This window comes from Buteo buteo, chromosome 26 (assembly GCF_964188355.1).
Source record: "Buteo buteo chromosome 26, bButBut1.hap1.1, whole genome shotgun sequence".
In the NCBI taxonomy this organism is placed as follows: domain Eukaryota; kingdom Metazoa; phylum Chordata; class Aves; order Accipitriformes; family Accipitridae; genus Buteo; species Buteo buteo.
In genome coordinates, this window is record NC_134196.1 from 9571789 (window position 1) to 9588881 (window position 17093).

At 41.5% G+C, this 17093-nt stretch overlaps 1 protein-coding gene across 1 annotated transcript in view; it reads left to right on the forward strand.

Moving 5' to 3' along the window:
- The first annotated feature begins 14664 nt into the window (after positions 1–14664).
- The window catches only part of PPFIA2 (PTPRF interacting protein alpha 2), a 338047-nt gene continuing 335618 nt past the window's right edge, over positions 14665–17093 (forward strand). The window contains exon 1 of the mRNA XM_075057802.1: positions 14665–14924. The gene's annotated coding sequence lies outside the window, so the exon portion shown is untranslated. The remainder of the gene's footprint in view (positions 14925–17093) is intronic.

Sequence of the window (17093 nt, forward strand, 5' to 3'; positions counted from 1 at the left end):
AGGGGCTTGATCATTCAAATTTTTTTGAGATGCGGAATCTGCTCCTTGTACAGCACACTGTCTTTATCTGTGCTGGGAATGGTTTGGTTGGGTTTTCTGGGTTTGTTTATTTGTTTTTGTCTTAGTGTACTGCATAAACTACTTCATAGGGAAAACTATGGTATCATGTAAAAATTAGAAGTGATAATGCATATTCTGCTTTCCTCTGCATAAAAAACCCTAAACAGATGAACCTACTCCCAAACTTCACACAACTAAAACAAGTTGTTTCTAAAGAAATGAATTCTGATACCACTACATGTTCTGAACATGCCATCAATCCGTAATTAGATTCATCACCTTCAAGAGGGTGCCACACTAGTTATCGAAAAAGGATGTCCAAGCGCAGTCCAAGAAAGAGGCAAGTGTGATATAAGAGTACATGCAAATGAAATTCAAGCCCTGTAGCTGTAAATGTCATCCCGTGTTCCGCAAAATTTGAATATGAAAGATTTTGTTTTCTGCTCTATTTGTTGTCTTGGTGCAGAAGATATAAATATACTGGGAAGAGATGATTAATTTGTTTTGAAAAGTGATACATCCGATGCTTTATTTGCTGACCATCTAGAATCATATTCTGACACATTTAAACTCCTGCTGGTTAGTATTTTACTTTGAGAACAGCTTCATTGATTTTTGGTCTGGCCCTGAGTCCAGGGAGAAAAGTGCCTAGTATGTTTTCTGATTTGGTTTTGCTTTACATCAGTGATGCAGAAGGAAGGACAACTGATGTGTCATTTGAAAAGAAGTGATGTCAAGTCAGCATGTTTCTTTCTGCTCTTCTCCCACTTGCTGAAGAGGCACAAGGGCATATTTAGACTTCTGAAGTTTGAGGACTCTTTCTTGAACTCTTTTTCACAAAAGAAGACCATAGCTAGGTATCTGAACAATCTCTCTCCCCCGTTCCCTCTTTCTCTTTTTCTAAATACCAGAGCAACTGCTACTACTTGAGATGCTGGATACATGCCTACAATGAAGGACACAACAAAAATGAAAAGGAATTCACAGTGATGCAGATAAAATTTATTTCCACTGTAACCATGGTTTCATCAGTGAGTACTTCTATTGTTAGTACACCACTTTAAAGGCAAAGAGGAAAACAGCAGGTCTTTCTGATAGCAAGATAGATTTGAATCCAACATGACAGAATGTCTTATGTAAGGAAGACACAAGACTTAGCGGAGTCTATTATAGTTCTCATTACCGCCAGGACATTCCTGAATTACTGAAAAAAATCACATGCTTGAAAACACTATATGCCTTAACGGATTTCCTAATACTTTGTAGAATACTCAGAAATTACGGAGACTGCATCATGCAGTGAAAAGCTAAAATAGGACAATATACGCAGATAGTTTCTAGTATGATCATTAGTATTGTATATGCTCATCACATATTTTCGTTCAGTCATTTGATCTAACAAGCAGTTTTGGATTAATTTAATGAATTTAAACTACATTCATTCCCAAATAGACATTTTATAGCAAGTCATATTAATACATTTGGAAGATATTTCTGTTCCTCTTGAAATTTTATCTGAAACTTGGCACACTACATCTTTAATCGCTACAGTTGGTATCTACTTCAGATATAATGGCAAGGATTAATACAATACAGAATGAAAAGTAAAAACCAGTGAGGGAAGTTGTCAAAAGAAAAAAACACACGCGAAGGCATCTATTTTCTAGAAATACTGACTACAAGATAATTAAACTTAGTATAGTAAGAAGGCTGAAAATTCAAGCACTCAGATGTCAAGAAATTCCAAACATAAAGAAAAAAACCCCATGGGGAGTACTAGCATAGCTGTATTTTACTATTCTGTATTTTAAAAATCCCCTTTATGAGTTACCTATAAAATATAATGGGTCAAAAGAGCCAACTCTGAAATCAAACAGAGTCAGGGTAGTGACTTGGTAAGAAAGTTTTATCCCTTTATATACATACCAAAGAAAGTCATGACAGACTGTACCAAATTAATGTGTTTAGAAATTCTGCCATAGGAGTTTCTGTTTATCACCTGCAGAAGAGATCTGGGCTGTGGGACAAACAGCTTACATGAGCCTCAGAACTGCTAACAGACAGACAGACAGCAGTGTCTCTCTTGATTTTAACACTTGCATTTTGGAGGTGATGTTTAACAACACATAGATGATGTGATCTTAAGGCCAGTCTACCTGCTGTGGACTTCACTGTTTGTATGGAGAAGTCAGGATAAAGGCTTAACTATTTCTCATGCTATTTTTACTTTCCTCCCTAATTCTCCCAGGCTGAGGTCATAATTTCAAACTCCTTGGAACTGTTTCATCCAGGTTCGGAAGCACTGACACACATTTAAAAGGAAAATAAAACAACACAGAAGACAACACTTAACATACTGGATTTTTTTCACAAGCTTCATTCTAGTTGTCCTTATTTTCTCTCTTTCCTCCTCACTACTCAGAAGTCCTAGTTAAACTACAGGTTTGACATGCCTATCACTTCAGATCCCAGAGTCATAAGATTGCATGAGAGGAAATTTATTTTTAAACAAAATATGAAACTCTCAGGTTCCATTATGTTGCAAAAGAAGTCTTGAAAGTGCAACCAAATGTAACAAATACAGCAATATGTGCAGAAAACCTGAAACCAAAGTTCCGAAATCCGCCACAATCAGATACAGCCAGAGAGGAGAGCGTGGACCTCACAGCCCTGCGCCCTCTGCCAGGCCACCCTTGTGACAGCGCTCCCGAGAGCTCGTGCCATGGATGTGGATCTCTTCAGCTCAGTATATCGCTTGTGCTAGCTGCACGGGGACCTCGCGACAGCGCGGCAGCAGTGACGGGAGACGATAAGATGCCTCTCTGGAGGTGAAAGGCAGAGAAACGTCCCCGAGCGAGTGCCTGGCTTCCCCTGAGAGGGTTCCTTCAAGAGCCGTTGACTTGCGTTGCATGTCAAGGCCGCAGAGGGTAGCCGTGACGAAGCGCTGGGTGCTGGCTGAAAGCATCAGTGCTGGGACTGCAGGCTGACACACACGCTCCGTGACACCTCGCTCGCCGCGGAGTACCAAACGACGCTTCTCCCAGGCAAAGCTCAGTCACCTCAAATGCACCCTCGCTTTAAAACGACAACAAAAAAGCGAGAAAGCTGCATGCACTTCAGTCTCTTATTCTTCACTTTGTTCCCCATTTATGTGGCTCACTATTTAAAGCGTTCAGTCTTTGTGTACAGTCAGTATGAAGTTATTTGTAAAAATAATGTGTGGTAAATTGGCAGACAAGTACGGTTTAAAATATAGACAATCTGTTGAGTGATTCAGGAGAGCTGCCATAAAATTTCATTTCTTACATTATAATATGTTTAACATTTTATGCAACATTGTACTTCAAGAAAAAATGGTAAGATTAAACAGTAAAGATTCTTTGAAAACGCCTTGCAGGGAAGAGCGCACAGAGCGACTGCCAGGGCGCAGCGGGGGCCGGGGCTGGGGTGGCAGGGGCTCCCCCGGGGCGGCCTGGCAGGGCCCGGAGCCGGGGCCCGTCCCAGCCCCAGCCCCGATCGGGGCAGCCCCAGCCCCGGGCGTCGGGCACCTCCCCGGGGACGGGGACTGGCTGAGGCCGGGCTGGGAGATGGGCCCACGGGTGGGCCTGGGCTCACGGGTGGGCCTGGGCCTGCGGGGCCCACGGCCGGGCCGGGCTGTGGGGAGCTGGAGAGCGGCCCTGCTGCCGTGTGGCTGGGCTGGGGGCTGACGGCCCCGGGGGGGGACGTGGGGTCCTGGGCCGTGGGCAGGGAGAGGGGAGTCTGGGGACGGGGTCCTGACGGTGCCCTTGGGTCCATGGTTTATTGAGCTTTCAAGGGAGAGAGAAGTATCTACAAACAGCACCACTGTAACCTCTAAGAAAAGAAAATCTATAACTGATATTCTATAATTCACAGAAAGAAAACTTTAGTGTATTTTTCCAGGGTGGAGTTGATAGTATTGTGATCTGGTGACTTTATGAAATAGTAGGATTCCACTACTTGCACTGGGCTACAGAAGACTGCAAACATCTCATAATATATTTGGGGCCTGAGGGCCCTGACAGCAGCTATTAGCAAATGCTGGCAACTTTCTACTTAGATTCACCACTTCTCAAAATTCCATAAAGACTCAAAAACCAATAATCATCTTCTACACTCAGAAATTAATAAGGGAGTCAACATACCAAGTTGTTCAAACACATGAAGAAAAGAGAATACCAATTGTTTTTGTAATTGTAATTAAAAAAATTAAACAGACATAACGAATGATTAATTTGAACATCTTAACACTGCGAAATCCAAAGTCCGTTGAGGCTAAAACCCATGCCTATGTAGAGCCAGAATTTCATCCCAGTTCTTTACACCAGTATCTAGCACACAATGTAGTCTCTTTGTGTTGCTGTCATTCTGTATTAGAAACTATCTCAAGAAAAGTAGCAAGCCAACAAAACATTCTTACATTATTTAGTTAAACTCAATAGGTTTGGTTTTTAATGAAAGTAAATGGGCTTTTTTGTTCAGATGTTTATTAGTTAGACCTTAAATAATAAATGCGGGGGAAAGAGAGGTGTTGGGGAGCTTTCACTACCTGCAAACTGTCTAGCAAAACACAACATATTTTTAAGTTCAAGATCTGCAGAAACTTTCTCCATGTTTACTATTGGTTAGCATTAAGACTCCATTGGTTTTTGTGTTCCACATGTATAGGTTTTCCTTTACCAGTACAGTATTTTCTATGCCAAACTCAGTTTTCTTTAATCTTTTTCCTGGCAAGAGTACACTTGAATGTTTTTCCCCATGTGCATCTGTAGCATTAAAGATCCATAGCAGGGAAGTTCTCAGCTTTGTAAGACCTAATTGGCCCCACCATACTCTTTACGTCCGAGTTAACTGTTAGGCAAAGAGGTATCCTATTGCTTCTGATGAGATTCACACAAGAAAATGAGGTAAAGGACAGTTTGTCTATGCCAAGCAGTAGGAGATGCTCTGAAAGAAAACAGCATTGTGGGGTAAGGCCTGTCAATAAATATTTATTAAATCAGGGGATGGGAAAAGAGCATCCTGTACTTTGTCAGTGCTCTTACCACTGAACTCTGACGCTAGTGGTAGTCATTGTCTTTTCTCTCTCTCCCTAGCAGAATGTGTATTATGACAGTCATCTTTTTAACACAGCATCAATTTAATTGGAAAATAACTGACTAATTGTATTAATCACCCTATGAATGATAACGGTTGTCTTTTCTTTCTGAGAATGCTAGGTAAGATGTACTCATCAGTTAACTACATAATCTCTCTTACTTTCCTGTCTGGTGTTTGAAATAATTCCTATTTGTGCAGAGTTTAGTTTTTACTTTAAACTGCATATTTTTCTCCTTTGCAAATTTCGGATAGTCTTTCTCCTATCATTTGGAAGATTTTTATCTTTTATAATAGTTATCTATGTGTATTAGATTTGATTTGCTTTTATCTCAACAAATGAAGATAGACAGAAAGGGACTACCTGGAAGCAAAAGGTGGAGTTGCTTTTTAAAAAAATGATTAATAATCAATAATAGCTGTTAATGGTCATCTTCAGCTTTCCAGTAATAAACTGGAAAATTATTCTTACCAAAATGAAACAAATGCTAAAAAAGTAGGAACAAAAAAAAAATCACCAGGATATAAAGGAGATGTGGAGAAGTAGAATATGAACAAAAGATAATTTCTTAGGTGTGTAAAAATTTCATTCTAAAATGGAACTTCTATTGGTCACATTCTATAGTAAGATTTGCTAATTTTCATGTGAAATATTGAAAAAATACTGAAATAATATTTGGGGTTTTCATAAATTTATCTGGTAATTTTCTGGAGAATTCTTACTGCATTGAGGTTTTGTGGGCATGATTTTTTTATATATTTTTTTTTAATTCTCTTGGGGACCTGTTGGTAGGTTTGTATGCATAAAATGTGACAAGTCTCCTTCAGCTGGGATCTTGAGTTCTGCAAACAATGACTTTTTGTTCATCTTTGCTTTTCTACTTGCCTTTCCTTTCCTTCTTCTGTTAACTAATGGTAGGAGAAGTGTGAAGCTTGTCATGCATACAGATGTTAAGAAATCTTTGCCATGACTGAAAATAGTTTGAAAGTAACGAAATAAATTGCTAGCAGCAATGCACATAATTAGCAGAAAATATGACTCACTTAAAGGGTAAAACTTAGAAATATTGCAAATACATGTATTTCTCCCTACTACTGAATTTCTAGTCCATTCTACTGTGAATTTTTATTCAGGTAATTGAAAAAAGTAGAATTAACATTTTTATATTTTTAATTAAATGGGCATTAAATAGCACTAAAAATTATAAGCACAAGTAACATCTGACAATAATATATTATGCCAAGTGTGCTCTGGAATAGCTTACCTTTTGTCTAACATATAGACAGCAAAATAAAGAGTAGGCTCAACATTACTGAGTTTTATGTAAATTTAAATTTGTACTGCTTCATGTTTAATGACACAACAAGCACTCATAGTTCTTTGTTCATGGATTGCTGATTATTCATGTTACTGTATAAGTGTATAGAGAAGTACAGAAAAGAGCAAATGTAAGAACCCTGTGTTGCTGTGCAGTCTGACAAGGGGAGAGGCTGAAAACTGCCAACCCTGTTGCAATGTAGTTAATGCTGTTTGGGCCACATGATGAAATATGCTTTTTGGGTTGCAAGAACAGTAGCATACAAGCCACTTTAATTTCTCTCTCTTTGTTGTTTTTTTTTTGTTCTTGTCTGTCATTGCTATCTGATATTCTTCGTCAGGTGTATTTTGTGGGCAGCAAACTCAACAGGTACATAATAATATGGTTTGTGTATGAAAACACATGTGAGTACATGAATTTCCAAAACAAGCACCAGTGTTGGCTTTTTGTAGTCCCGCACCTTCCACTGTTTTTCTCTTACTGATGATTGTGAACCTAAGCTTGTGCCATAAAGAAGATGTATGGTTCATACACTGGCTCCTCTTTCTCAGTTTTACATTAATTAAGAAAATACTTTGTGCAGATGGAACTCCCACAGTCATTCTCCTTTTCCTGGAAAGAAAACTGGAAACCCCTCCAAAGTACCTGGTTGTTAATAGGAATGCTAGACTCCACAGTGAATAAAAAGAATCTGGTTTCTTTTTCTTGTTCTCTACTTTTTAAAGGCCTGATTTCATAATTGGCCCCATGTACTAAACAAAATGAATTTACATTGTCCAGAAAGGAAGAAAACTACTTTCTTTTGCTTTAATGTAATTCCTTTAACCAACAAAAAAAAGACCTTTAACCTTGAAACAGTGAGAGCCAGTACATGTATATGGTAAAGCTAAAAAAATACCTTAGTGGAGAAAGATTTAAAATTGTATTGCTAGTTTTTGTCCTTTTAAATATATATATATATATAAAAATATAAATTTAAATAAATATATTTGAAAATAAATAATTTTGATTTATTTATTTTAAAAAAAATTAAAATGTTGTTTTGCACATCTGTGATGAAGATTTCCTGGACATAACAGAACCCCATAAACAACTCAGCATTCTTTAAGACTTTTAAAACACAGTATGAACGAACAACAGCAGATATTGAAACGCAGTGCTGGAATCTCCTAAATTATTGACTCTGTCTATTGACAAAGCAAGGCTTTATTCTGTTGGCAACCCATTATCTTATGAAATTCTTTCCTAGCAGTAGAAGTTACCGTTCTCTTAACTGCACCAAAGTGGAAGTGGATATGCTTTGGCTACACATGAAAGTGAATGGTTGAAAGGGGGAGAAACTAATTAAAGAAAAACAGATCATTTTTTGTGAAAAAGTATTTAACATTCCAGGTAAGGTGTTTAACCTGTATGGTTCATTATAACCCATTCACTAGCATAATATTAATATACTTTCAAAATAATTCACAAAGTGTTTTTACTAACATCTCTTTTAACTAGCATCTCTTGTGTATTTTTTTCTTTATCTTCTCACAGGCAGAAGGTGTACGATGAAGTGTCTTACTTCAGCATGTTTTCCAGTGTGCCTTTGTTTTGGCATGTTTATACACTGCTACATTCAGCCCAGCAGCTAAGAAATTCCTATGAGGGTCCTTTATTCTATTATTTTTGCTGAGCAGATGAGATTTTTCCCAATAACAAAACATTCTGTTATAATAAAAGAACATAACTGTCAAACCCTGAACTTTAATTAATCTAAACTACAGACATCCAAAAAAGCCATGGAATATTTGAAAGTATTGAGAATCAGAACTTGTTTTAAAATTCCATATCCCCGTGCTTAAAATCTAGAATGAGGAGTGGAGTGTACATTTTGGCTTTCTCTGACTAACCTGTCTAGCTAAGGAGCCATATTGCACCACAGTGCAGTACTTGCAGTTTCTTGATGATAGAAGGATTTTTATCAGATGAATAGCACTTTTGTAGCAAAGCTGAGAGATTATGAACATCTAAGTAGCTGAAGCTATCTCATTGATGTTACACTGAGATAGAGTTTACTGGCAATCTAGTGATGGAAATTTTAATTTGAATGCTGCTTTGCACGAGTTTAGTGTAAGCAGGTTTGATTTGTGTGTGAAGGAGCCAGGAATGACCTGAAACACATGTGAGATGCCTCAATATCTTGACATTTTCAGACGGAGAGGTCATTGGTCTCTACCTTCTTACCTTTTTCAGGTTTGTGATGGAGCAAGAATCTTGGGGTGGAAAGGTAGACTAATGGTGTCAGTTAGTTTGTCATGCTACTGGCTATGATGCCCCATCCCTGGAAGTGTTCAAGGCCAGGTTGGATGGGGCTTTGAGCAACCTGGTCTAGTGGAAAGTGTCCCTGCCCATGGTAGGGGGATCAGAACTAGATGCCCCCTAAAGATCTCTTCCAACCCAAACCATTCTAGGATTAATGATAAGATCTTTCATCAGCATCAGTTTATGTCTCATGTTATTCTTTGCTGATTCCCCTGGTCAGCATCTACTTTGTGGTCTTCAAGCTTGGCTTTGGAATTAGTTCCTCTTTCTTTATCTCACGCTAGGTAAGGAAGTGGATTATGAATTGAATGACCTTTAACAAATGCATTATGATCACAACCTTTAAAATGTTTAAAGTATTTTTAAAATCATGATACATTGTTTCTTCATCACAGTTACTATTTTAATAGTCTGCATGCATAGGACACGAATTCCTCCCTCACGTGCCTGGATTTCAGTGGCTTTTAAGGACATTTCTGTTACCCACTCAAATTTGTTCCATGCCATTGGCGAAGACCAATTTAGAGCAATTTGTAAAAAACCTGAAACTAGACAAAAAGGAAAAATTATGCCAGAAATGCAAGAAATTTTTTCATGCCTTCATGCAGTTTTTTGCTTGCACCTATATGTTAAAGATAATTAAACTAATAATTAAATTGCAGTCTGAGAATCTGCTAGCACAGCTAGCTATCTCAATACAGCTCAATGCCATTTTTCATTTTTTATGGTAATCATGGTAGGGTAAAATTTTCTATTACACCTTAAGTATTTCAATAGCAGACTGAATTAAAATGTTTACTCCCATCTTATGCCACTTTAGTTGCAAGCAACACTTCAGCTGAGTAACATGAGACAGAGTGGGAAAAGAGCAGAATTACTGCTCTTAAACAGTGTTCCCAATCTCAGATCACCAAAAAAAAGTTCCCCTTCAGTTTTCAGGTCTCATATACAACAGTATCTGAGTATCAGCCCTTAAGTCACATCTCCAGAAAAAACACCCTGAAGGGCTGTAATAAGACCAGAAGATTCTGGTCCAATCAACCATTCCACAGCCAGGAACTAGAACCTGCTCTACAGATAAGCCTAACTGAGACAGAGATAAAAGCTGTTCTTTCCCAGCTGAGGACTTTCAGCTGTACTGAAAGGTGCTAACTATGCTGTCAAACTCTCAGGCTTGTCTTTTATTGGTCTTTAGTTGGCTTTGAACAATTCACATCTAAGCTAAAGGTATGTCCTCATTCTAAACTTTCTCTCCCCTCCATCAAATGTCTGCAATGAGAGATTTTTAAGGTTACCATGACAATTTTTGAGGCCGCATGTGGAATGGTTTTTGTGTGAGAAAACCAGGTTTAGGACAGTCTTCTAGTGAAACACAGCAATCGAGTTATAGAAGGTAAAACCCACAGCTGAAATAGGTAAGAAATTTAAAGTGAGAAACTACAGAGGAACCCTTAAAGCTATGATAATATGCAGAGAACCTTTGGGAAATAAGCATGAATGTAATTGTAAAGTACAATTGGAATTATAACTCCAATTACATTGGGATGTAATTTATTCACACAATATTACATTTCTTTTTTCCAGTCTCAGCCAAGATCCTCTGAACTTTATTTTTGCACTCCTCTCTTAGTCTCTAAGGGCTTCTTTATCAAATGAAGACTAGCTCTAAATATTGCTTTTTTTTTTAATTCCTATGTAATATTTCTAAGACAGGTTCTTCTTTCTCCATCTTCATCTAAAAATCTTATGCAGGCTTTCATCATGCTGTAGTAGCTGTTGACAGGCTTTAACAAATGAAGTGCTGCATCATCAATACTACTCAAAAGAGGGCTACAGGAATCACTTTCCCTTCTTATTGCTTTGACTATATCACATATCTTTGCAACCATTACCTGCTCCTCATTTTGCACTGTATGTCTTGAAAGTAAAGGCAAATCTTTCCCAAGTTGGTTCATTGCCTCCCTACACAATCAGTTATTCCTTGAGAGTACGGTGGTGTCTGTTTCCCTCTTTTGCCCTGTTCATAGCAAAAGATTCTGTAAGTCTCCACTTCATCTCTGGTGGAGACAGCATGTGAGAAAGACCCATGGCAAGACTTACACAGGGGAGGAAGCCAGTTTTCAGACATGTCTTTAAAATATTCTTTCTGAAATAAGATTATATTTTCTTTTTTGAAATAACCTGGCAAATGGTAAGGAGGACTTCCTATGGTAATAAAGAGTACAGTCTCACTGTACTTTTCCTACCTGTCTTTACCCACTTAATTTATCTCCAGTAAATTCCATGTGCTCAAATACCAGATGAAACAGAGCCAGTTGACAGAGAGACTGAGCATTTCATACTTTTGGGGTAATTAATAGATCTCGTTGGCATACTTGGAGTTTAGATAAGTACAACTATGTTTTGGAGATCTGATGGTCAAATTCCATTCAAGGGAAGATTAAGCTCAAAATTAAATAGTACATTCAGTACTTTTCACTACTGAAGTTTCCATAAAATATATCATTATGCTTTTATGCTTTTGATCAAAATTATTCATGCAGTTAAATTTTACCAAAATATGCCCTCTACTGTAGGGAGCATTCCCTTATTATGACAAAGCCCAAAGGACTTGCTCCATCCCAGTTTTTGTGGTTCTTCCATAGTTCATTTTCCATTCCTTAGAGTTTTTCCTTCTTCTTCCATCTCATTGACCTCAAAAGCCTACATGCTTGAATAGAAGGAGACTCCTGTTTAAATTGGTACCACAAAGCGCAGGTACTAATTGGCAGCTTCTGCACTATGCAGTAACCTCAGCACTGTGGAACACAGTATTTCAGCCACTTACTCGTCTGTGAATCTGGCAACAGAGAAGCTAAGGGCAGCAGGTCAACTAGGACAATGCTGTGAGTAGCAATAACAGTCTTTTTGTGCTGGGTTTTTGCTTTAATGATTGAAAGGGAGTAGAGAGAATGGGCATGAGGAGCTGAGGGGCCAACAGACTTCCCAAAGTATTCCACAAATGTTTATAAATCAAATTACTATGAAGGAGGCCTGTCTGCTATACAGCTTTGCAAATAATTGACTTCTCCAGTCCATGGAATGGGGACTAGAATCTATTCCAAGGTAAGTGCTGAAAACAACCACCTTGGGTGAACACAGAGAGTGAGCTCATGCCTGGCAATCAGTAAGTTGCTGTTTGAAAGAGGGGAAGAAGGAACGATGTCATCAATATTTGTCAATACTTAGAAAAGAGTCATACTCCCATGCAAACACATGCTGTTATAAAAAATAACAGTGCTGAGTTCTAGAGTTTGAAACTGCAAATCCTGACCTGACCTACGTACCTTATTGTACAGAGAATAATGTGCTTTAACTCCAAAGAATGGAAAAAAAACCCCATCAGATATGCTCTTCTTTGAAGAAGTTCATACTAGCCAGCCTATGTGGCTGCCTGCCAAACATGCTTGCTCTCACGAGTGCTTTCTGAGCTGCTTAGTTTTTCCTCACTCACCTAACTCAAAGCTCAGATTTGTTGGGATAGCCATGCACATAGTCTCTGAGGGATATGGATCTTGCCCTCAGCTACAGTGGGATTGTCAGGCAACTGCTCTAATAGTGTAAGGATCTGGAATGGCCAAGGAAAGTGACAAAAAGCCACTCGGAATAGTGGCACGGTTGGAGGGGAAGAGCTACTTTATTTTGGCTCTTTTAACCCATGCGCTGTGCTGAAATTTGAAGCTCTGGCAACAAACTCTGGCATGGCACCAGTACTTTCTTTGCATTTGTTTTTGAAATGTCCATGCTGGCAACTCTTCTCAGCTCTTTGCCTTCTACCGTACATGTGTATCCTCTGTGCATTTGCATTTTCCACAATACAGTGTCAAACCTACTGTGAATCCACCACAGCAGCAAGCATCGCTGAGCCTGAACCTGCTGCTGGCTGTGGCTCCCCTGCCCCTCCAGCACCTGTCTAAAGCCGACGAAGTGACTTCAGGCTTCTGAAGCAACGCAGTCAATCCTGCCTGGACGAAACTTTTTTTTTTTTTTTTTTTGGTATGTGGAAGAAAAATAAATACTGAAACGTTTCTTGCAAGAGCGAAGTTTGCGTAGCTGACACCAGCACATCATTCTCCAACTGGGATGAACTTAATTACAAACCAGCGCTCCGAAAACACCGACTTCAAATCGTTTTCGGGTACTCCTTTACTCACGACGCCCAGTTCCCCCAAGAACCCCCGCCCGCGCCCCGTCTCCCCGTCCCTTTTCTACCCTCCCGCCTCGGGCTGCGCGGGCCAGCACTGGCGGGCGAGGAGGGCCGCAGGACGGGAGGCTGAAGGGACATCTCCGGGGGCAGCAGACCGCCTCGCCGGGCGGAGGTGGCGTTTAGCGGCTACGGAGCCGCGATCCCCTCGCTCCCTTCGCGCTGCCGCCTCGGCGGGACTCGCTTCAGCCGCCCGCCCCGCAGCCGTTGGGACGGGGCGTGGGGGGGGGGGGGGGGTGTCTGAGGGGGGTCCCGCGCGCAGCGGGGCGCGTGGGGAGCGGCGGGCGCCAACGGACGGGCACGCGCCCCACTGCCCGCCCGCCCTTTTTAACGGTCGCGCTGAGGAGAGGGGAGAGGAGGAAAGGGAGCGCCGCTCCCCCGTTAGGATCGGGCCCCAGTGTCCTTTTTTTTTTTAATTATTATTATTATTTTTTGCCTTTAAGGAGTGGGCGTGAGGGAATTGGCCCCCTGCGAGCCGCGAAGCAGCAGTAGCAGCAGCTGCCTTCGGGGAGCCGTGTGCGTGAGGCAGGGAGAGCAGACGTGATTACTTCAGAATTTATTTAAGGACTGGTGGAAACCACTGCAGCGGCTTCCAGGGGAAGTCCCCGCCGACGAGGAGCGCGCCGAGCCCAGCGGCGCCCGTAGCCGCTCCCTCCGCCGCCACCCCCGCCTCTGCCTCGCCCGCCGCCACCCGCCCTCGGGCCGTGCCGCCCGCCCAGCCTTCGGACCCGGGGAGAGGGCGCCTGCTTACGCCTAGCGTTTCCAAACGCGTAATATTAATTACACGCCCGGACTATTCAGATTATAGCAGATTTTACCACTGCTTTGTCATGGTCGGATTACAGCAGATGATACGTTTTATTACACTATATATCCGATTAGATGAGATGTACTGGCGTTTCGCCTGAACTCTTTTAAATTGCAGAATACGGCGCTTTAGAGCTCGCATACCGCTTTCAACCCAGGCATCCCCCAGCGATCAGCCAGGACTAGGGCAGCACAGCGGCGGGGGGACGGCGGTCCCTGGCCCTCGGCGGGCAGCCGGTGGCGGTGCCCCGGGTGCGGCTGGTTTTGCCCCCGGGTGCGGCTGCTTGGTTCTGCCCCAGGTGCGGCCGCTTACGCCCCGCGGAACGGAGGCGCCCGGGACGCGGAGGCTGGTCCGCAGGGCACGTGCCGTGGGTGACCTGCCGGGGTTCTCTCTCCCAGCTCCCACTGCCGCGGCTCCTGCTCTGGACCGCTGAGATCAGGCGCTGTAGGGTGCCTGCCAGGCAGCGATGAGCTGTGGGCAGAGGATTTCTTTCTGTAAAGCAGAAAAGCGCGTTTGCTTTTGATCGTGCAGGCAGTCGTGCGTGCGTGTGGACTTCAGTCACGCGCAGAGGCATAATTAGCCTGGGAGGTATTGAAGAATAAGAGAAGCCAGGTATCGCTCAGTTAAGTTTAACAAAAGATGAGAAATAAAAGAAAGATGCTTTCGCCCTGGCCCCTCCCCCCTGTAATCGCTTGGCCTCCAGCTGCGAAGATGCTGTTGCTCGAAAGGGGCTGCTGGAGCTTTAAGAGCCGCTCCCCCCCCTCCTGCTCCCGATAATGGTCTGAGCCGAGCTTTGCTTCTCAAAGCAAAATTTGTAATATGCCATTTTTCCCATGGATGCTTCTCCTCTTGGCTGCTGACGAAGTGACCGAAGAAAATGCTGAGGTGCCAAGCAGCCACTCTTGCCGGAGGACGGGTGCAGGGGCTTGGGGTTCCTCGGAGCAACGCCTGTGTCACCATTGCTAGGAAGATGGTCCAGGAGTGCTCGGCTGTGTGAGTCCCCGCTCGAAGCTGGTGGAGACTGCGGTTGTTATTGATCAAGTGAAATAGCAGACGCCGAAATAAAAGCTACTAGGTACTGAACCTTCTATTTCTGAGTTAGACATTCCCTCCTTAGCCCCGGTACCCTCTGGGGAGGTGAGGTGCAAATGCAAAATCTTGCTGTCTGCCTCTTGCTGTAGTACTTGTGTGGTATTTAAATGCATTTCTCTAATGGGAGTCGGGAGTTGGGGAATTTCAGACTAAAAACGTGAAGCCAACTTCTTTTTTCTTTTTTTTTTTTTGATGTGGTTGAGAGGGATATGAGGCCGGAGGGATGACATAAAGAACCAATGGTTGGAATGAGTCCTTTTTTTAAGGTACTGTGTTGATCACCCCTCCTGTGTGGAAGGAGTGCAGGATGCTTCTGTTAAAGGTGATATCATAGTTTAGTGGAGACTGGCAGGTAAGGAGTTAACTAGGAGGAGGAATATGCATGTAATGCAACTCAGACAATAGGAAGGATTTTCCTTATGGAATTAAACCGTGCTGCCTAAGAGCGATCTTGCTGAGAACATCTGAAAAGACATAATTGCAGTAAAAACTGGTTTTATCAGCCACTGTATCTATTTAATGATTTGGAAAAAAATAGCTTGTAAATGCAAAATATCCGGAACGATCCAATGAAATGAGTTTTCAAGCTGATGTCACTGTGGACAGGCTAGAATGTATGGTAGTTCGATTTCTACTTCTTTCTCCTGCAGCAAAATTACAAGTAACTTGAAATGACTCCTCAATCTTGGTGTACAAATCAAACATCTGAGTATACAGAAAACAAGCTTTTAAAACCAGTTATGGACAGAAGGGTGAGGGAATAAAATTAGATTCACATCTAAGGTGGTAGCCATCAAGGTGAGCAAAATGAATGCTTGTCTAAGAGCCTTTGTCAGGCAGAAGCCAAGTAGTATTCCGTCTTCTCATTGCCAGAGCTTGCCCAAGTGAAAGAAGCCCAGCTGGTGAATTATTCCCAGGCTACATGAGATTGCAGAGGCGTTTGTTACAACATTCACTTTAAAAAAATACATAATTCCAAGACTCTTGGACAGTCAAGATAACAGAAGATGTCAAATAGGGTGGGGTCCAATGAGAAGAAAGATTAGAACTTTCTCATTTTCCACCTTTATAGGATGTGTACCACAGAAATTTCAAGTAGTTTTAGAAAAAGTCAGTATTGAGGATGTACTTTCACACCTGGTCCATACATGATTATCAGCATCTGTGGATAGAAGATAAGAGAATTGCTATCAATTTAGTTGTTAATGGAGTAGCTCCTGAAAAGGAGCTTTATATAATTCTTAACGAAGGGTGGGCATATCCTGTGCTGTTTGTTGCAATTTTTGTCCGTTCGCTCACCTGGATGTCCAAACTGAGCTGCAGAATTCCTAACTGAGCTAATGTCGAGTTCACTCTTCATGGGAGCATAATGCAGTTAAGGCTATAGATTTGCTGTGACGTTTTTTCAACCTGAAAAAACTTTAATAATGCAATGGCAATGAACCACATTCTCTCCCCTTCTCATAGAACAGATGACTTTAAACAGTCGTTGCTTTTTGCCAGTTCAATGTTGTGTGTTTAGAGGGGAAACCTGTTCATGATTCCTCATAATATTGTAGGCAGTGGTCACATAACATCCAGTGTGCTCCCTAGTTGTGCATAACATAGATTTTTTTATTTTTATGCTCCTGTTTGGAGGTAGTAAAATGACAGGAGGTTGATGGCTTGCCTATGTTAGTGACTTTTCCAACCATTTACACTGATCCAAACCCACTGAAGTCCATGACAGAATTTCCATGAATTTAAGCAGTTGTTGTATTGGGCTCCATGCAAATGATTGGAGAAAATACTGAACTAGGAACCAATCAACCTGGAATAGATTTTGCAGTAGATGGTGTAGTAGATACATTCTCTTCCTTGTCCATTGTGTATTTAGAGAACTTTAATGTGCTGCTTCACAGGTCTAGAACTACTATTAAAACAAGTGCTTAGGCTTTGTTTCAAATAAGAAGAATTCTAAAGTTTTTACATTGCCTAAAAGTCTTTTCCTAGGGAGCATGTATGTGCTATATGGATTTTAAGGAAAGTAGTAATTTGTCAGTATCCTGCTCCCCCTTCAGAACCTCTCAGAGGCTTTGGGACAGTCATAAGGTGCTACACAAGTTCAGTATCTGCTGCAGTCCTTGAGAGTTTTGGGCACTTCGTGTGCTCC